The 5,753-nt window shown below is 34.9% G+C and overlaps 1 long non-coding RNA gene across 1 annotated transcript in view; it reads left to right on the top strand.

The window, feature by feature from the left end:
• The first annotated feature begins 432 nt into the window (after positions 1-432).
• Positions 433-5,753, top strand: part of LOC137622938 (uncharacterized) — a 39,387-nt gene continuing 34,066 nt past the window's right edge. The window contains exon 1 of the long non-coding RNA XR_011040526.1: positions 433-550. This is a non-coding gene — a long non-coding RNA (uncharacterized lncRNA). The remainder of the gene's footprint in view (positions 551-5,753) is intronic.

Below are 5,753 nucleotides of genomic sequence, written 5' to 3'. Positions count from 1 at the left end.
TCCCCATTGTTTTAATTTTTGGAAAAGCACTCCTTCGTTAACCTCACGCTGTTATTTATGTTAAAATAGTTGTCCTCTTAGCAATAGGTCTAATTATTGAAAAGGAGTTATTAACATTTATTCAAATAATGGTTTAAAAACAGTAGGTAAAACGCTCAGATATTCAAAACTTATTTGGTTCTACTTCACCACGGTTGAGCCACTTTATAGACCTAAACCGTGGGTTGTACGATAATGAATTTGAACCAGCTTATATACCTAGAGTATATAAACATGGTGGAGTCTCAGTTTATGTTTATATAAAAACAGTTACTGGAAAGTCAAGGGAATAACGGTAATATTATTCCCTTATTTTGAGCGTTACGTGAAATAAGACGAACACTTATAGATATGTAGAGTCTACATAGAACGCACACTGGCTTCTGCAGTCATTCGAAGTGTTCCATTACACCAGTGCGTTGGTCATTTCCATACGTCCGAAGAACCTCGTTTATCCCGTTATTAACAAGAATAGTTGAGTTATTAGTCGGCAAGAAGATAGTTTTATAAGGTAAGTAAATGTATTAGATATAATTTTATTATGAATATTAATGTCAGTATAGTACATGGCCTACTTTGAGTTGTTACGAAGTCTTGTCAGTGATAGAGATACGATAACCTTTGGGGTTGTTCGGTAATTGGCTGAGTTGAATATTCATCCAGTGTCACTCGTTATTGCCATATTTCGTCCTTTCGAATATTTATTCATTTTGAAAAACAATAGATCAGATTTGACTGATGTAAGGTTTAATTTATTACTTTGTTGAAAGAAAAATCTGATTGTTTATTGTAATTAGCCAGTAAATTTTAACTGCAGTTTTAGTCATTTTCCAGCAAACTAAATCTATTTCTCAATAGTAAACACTGAAATCATGTGCAATTTTAAATTTTTTTTTTTTTTTTTTTGTTAAAAGGTTATCTTTTAACTGGCAGGGTTTTCTAAGAATTTTTTAAATACGTATCGCTGGTTGTTCGACATAGAATACGTGGAAACCTGGCGATTGAAGTTTGCCCGAAGTAGCAGAACTCCTGTGGGATCAAACTTCAGCACCTTTGCGTGAAATAGTATTAATGCTGAAAGGTTGAAACGAATGATGGTTATGTATGTCCCAATGTCATAAGATTGTTTGAACGTTATTTTGCAATGTGTGACGAGAATACTCGACACTTCATCAGAAGAGTTTCATGACTGGTTATATTTAAACGATATCATGTGCATGTTTACATACGTTTCATTATGTATGAAAACATCGCTGATTTGTTGAAATTCTCTCTCTCTCTCTCTCTCTCTCTCTCTCTCCTCTCTCCTCTCTCTCTCTCCATTTGGTTCTTAGGGGTCGTAAGATAGTTGAAATGGTAATAGGAATTTAGGAGTTGTGGAGGCATATTATATATATATATATATTTTGGTCTGCAACCTCGCCCACCTAGTGAGCGAGGAAAGGAAGTGTGGGGTTTGGGGGAGCATATAGGTCTACCTGCTGAGTCATCAGCTGCCATTGCCTGTCCCTCCTTGGTCCTATCTTGTGTGGGAGAAGGGCCTTGGGCGCTGATCACATGTCAGATCAGTCTTCAGAGTAATTCCACTGTCTCTTGTCTCTGCCATTCATGAGCGGTCTTTAAATCCTTAATAGGTTGTGCTATATTAATTATTTTGTGAAGGATGTGGAGTAAACGATTCCTGCTATGAAATGACGTCTTAGAATTATATGGAGGTAAATTAGTTTTTCATAGCATATTTTTTTCGATTTTACCAGTTATTGCAGTGATAAGGCCTATATTAGCATAAATATGTGATTCATGTCGTTCTGTTTGTTCTTTTTCGTGTATGCATCGATTTTGCAGTAAAACCTTAAATTCCTGTTCCTTTTTCCGGCATACTAGATTCCTGATATGGCCAAACGGCTCTCCATAATCTTCCCTATAGAATAAAGAGGCAACGTGGATAACATTATATATATATATATATATATATATATATGAATATATTACGCCTATTGACGAAAAGTGCCTCGATTATATTGCTCCGGTTGTCTCTAACATAAGCTTTTTTAATTCAGTACTTCTCCATTCATCATCTACTTGGCGCTTCAATAGTCCTCAGCCATGTAGACCTGGGTGTTCAACTCTTCTAGTACCTTGTGGAGCCCAACTGAACGTTTGATGAATATATATATAATATATATATATCAATATATATATTTCTTTCCCTATTACGTTCGTGGCATTGACAGACGTAAGACTACTCCGGCTCTCCCCGTCCCTCGGGTAGGGGGAGAGGGAGTAGTCATACCCTGTTGAGATGGTACCCGAGAGGTACAACTCAGAAACCACAGTCTCCCTCAAATTGCCGAAACTGCCTTGGTGTAGTTAGGCAAAAGTTGAATTCTGTGTGTGTCTGCATATCTAAATATCGAGCCGTTCTTTTTGACGGGCCACGTACACTAGTAGGGTACTAGACCTCCGCTACCGACATTTCAGCGAGTGTATGGGTTTATTATTATTATTATTATTATTATTATTATTACTAGCCAAGCTACAACCCTTGTTGGAAAAGCAAGATGCTATAAGCCCAAGGCTTCAAGAGGGAAAAAATAGCCCAGTGAGGAAAGGAAATAAGGAAATAAATAAATGAGAATAAATTAACAATATATCATTCTAAAAACAGTAACAACGTCAAAACAGATATGGCCTATATAAAACTATTAACTATTACAATAATAGTAATAATAAAACTCCCATTTAATAAAGCCGTGCGTGGAACTCCTACCAGAATGTTTTCGATAGCGTTGCAATAACGTTTATGCAATTGAACGTCACCTGAAATCCAATACAGATGTAATGTCACGAGGAATAAAAGTCAACAAAATATTCTCCCCCCCCCAAAAAAAAAGGGGGAGCTGACCGACGTATATTGGAATTAAAATAAAGCTAAAAAAAAATGAATATAAATATAAAAAAGGGGGGTTGGAAAAGCCATGTTCTCTACACTCGATGTTTGAAGATACTGTCGGTTATTGGCGATGGAAATATGTTGAGAGCTTTTATGTCTTATAGATTTCTCTCTCTCTCTCTCTCTCTCTCTCTCTCGTCTCTCCTCGATCTCTCTCTTTCCTTTCTCTCTTTTCCGTTCTCTCTTTTTCTTTCTCTTTTTTCCTTTCCTCTTCTCTTTCTCTCTTTCTTTCTCTTTCCTTTCTCTCTTTATCTCTCTTTCTCTTTTTCCTTTCTCTCTCTCTCTCTCTCTCTCTCTCTCTTTTCTTTCTCCTCTTTTTCCTTTCTCTCTTTTTCCTTTCTCTCTTTTTCCTTTCTCTCTTTCTCTTTCTCTCTTTCTTTCTCTTTTCCTTTCTCTCTTTATCTCTTTCTCTTTTTCCTTTCTCTCTCTCCTCTCTCTCTCTCTCTCTCTCTCTCTCTCTTTTTTTTTTCCTTTCTCTCTCTTTCTCTTCTCTTTCTTTCTCTTTTCCTTTCTCTCTTTATCTCTTTCTCTTTTTCCTTTCTTTATCTCTCTCTCTCTCTCTCTCTCTCTCTCTCTCTCTCTCTCTCTCTCGTCATTGGCCCCTAGGCCTATTCAGTTCGGATTCAGTAGTATTTTGAGAATTTCGAAAAGGCCAGAACTTGAAAAGGTATCGAGCATTATGCCATAGGAAATTTAGTTGAACTTAAATGTCATTATATCTTTGATAAGGCGCAGAAGAGATGGTTGAAATAAAATTTGTACAATAATATAATTGCTATAAAGATAAAAATAAAATCCACTTGATAGAAGAATAGTTATTAATATAATTATATACTTGCATCTATTAACTATGGAGCTTGAGCTTTTCTCGAATCCCAATCCAGCAGGTCACTAGGCAGCTATTATTATTATTATTATTATTATTATTATTATTATTATTATTATCATTATTATTATTATTATAATTCAAGAGATTATGAAATAAATATAGAATAGAATTTATGGACAATGCGAAAGTTTTTTATTCCATAAAAACTTCAACAGTAATGAAAGCCCTTGGGTGGTTTCAATAGGCTATTGCAATCCTGGAAGTTTGATGTCCAAACAGTTCAATAGTTTTTAAGTATCCGAAAATTATATTAAAAAGGAGATTCATTCGACTTCAGTTTAACGAAATTGCATACAAAAACATTACCCAGCGGTATGCAGCTCTTCTAAGAGAAGGACACTCCCAAAATCAAACCATTGATCTTTAGTCTTGGGTAGTGCCATAGCCTCTTTACCATGGTTTTCCCCCGTCTTGGATTAGTTCTCTTGCTTGAGGGTACAATCGGGCACGCTCTTTCTATCTTGTTTTTATGAAGTTTTATAGTTTATATATGATAGATCTAATTTAATGTTAATTAATTTAAAATTTTTTACTTTGATTGTTATTACTTCTCTTGCAGTTTATTTATTTCCTTGTTATCTTTTCTCACCGGGCTACTTATCCCTGTTGGAACCCATGGGCTTATAGCATCATGATTTTCCATCTACGGTTGTAGCTTAGCAAGTAATAATAGTAATAACGTCTTTCATGTTTTATTATATATTCATAATCATAAAGGGGAATATCGTTAAGCAATTATGTAAATAAAAGCGAAAAACTGAACTACTGAAAAACAGTCGCGATAAACAGTTGTGGTGGGCTATGTGGTAACGTTCCTGACTGGTGATCGCCAGACTGGGCTAAGACTCCCGCTCAAACTCGTTAGTTCCTTTGGTCGCTGCATCGTCACCATCCTTGTGAGCTAAGGATGGGGGTTGTTAGGGGAGCCTATAAAGTCTCTGCTTAGTCATCAGCAGCCATTGCCTGGCCCGCCTTGATCATAGCCTGGGTGGAGAGGAGGCTTCGGCGCTGATCATATGTAAATGTAGTCAGTCTCAATGGCATTGTTTTATGTTGAACAAGCTGAAGTAAGTCATTTTATAGTTCATATATGAAATATCTTTTTCAATGTTGTTAATGTTTTTAACATATTTTATTTTAATTGTTCATTACTTTTTATATTGTTTAATTAGATAGATATGCTGTCTTTCCTTCTTTATTATTATTATTGTTATTATTATTGTTATTATTATTATTATTATTATTATTATTATTATTATTATTATTTGCTAAACTACAACCCTAGTTGGAAAAGCAGGATGATAAAATCCCTAGGGCTCCAACATTTTTATAGTTTATAGAGGAAATATTTATTTTAATGTTGTTACTATTCTTAGAATATTTTATATTTCCTTATTTCCTTTCCTCACTGGGCTATTTTCCCTGTTGGGACCCCTGGGCTCATAGCATCCTGCTTTTCCAACTAGGGTTGTAGCTTAGCATTTAATAATAATAATAATAATCTTAGAATATTTTATTTTTCCTTATTTCCTTTCTTCACTGGGCTATTTTCCCTGTTGGGGTCCCTGGGCTTATAGAATCCTACGTTTATAACTAGGATTGTAGCTTAGCATTTAATAATAATAATAATAATAATAATAATCTTAGAATATTTTATTTTACCTTATTTCCTTTCCTCACTGGGCTATTTTCCCTGTTGTGGCCCCTGGGCTTATAGCATCCTTCTTTTCCAACTAGGGTTGTAGATTAGCATGTAATAATAATAATAATAATAATAATAATAATAATAATCTTAGAATATTTTATTTTTCCTTATTTCCTTTCCTCACTGGGCTATTTTCCCTGTTGGGGACCCTAGGCTTATAGCATCCT

The sequence above is a fragment of the Palaemon carinicauda genome, chromosome 2 (genome assembly GCF_036898095.1).
Source record: "Palaemon carinicauda isolate YSFRI2023 chromosome 2, ASM3689809v2, whole genome shotgun sequence".
NCBI lineage: Eukaryota > Metazoa > Arthropoda > Malacostraca > Decapoda > Palaemonidae > Palaemon > Palaemon carinicauda.
This window is presented reverse-complemented; position numbering and strand designations above follow the sequence as displayed.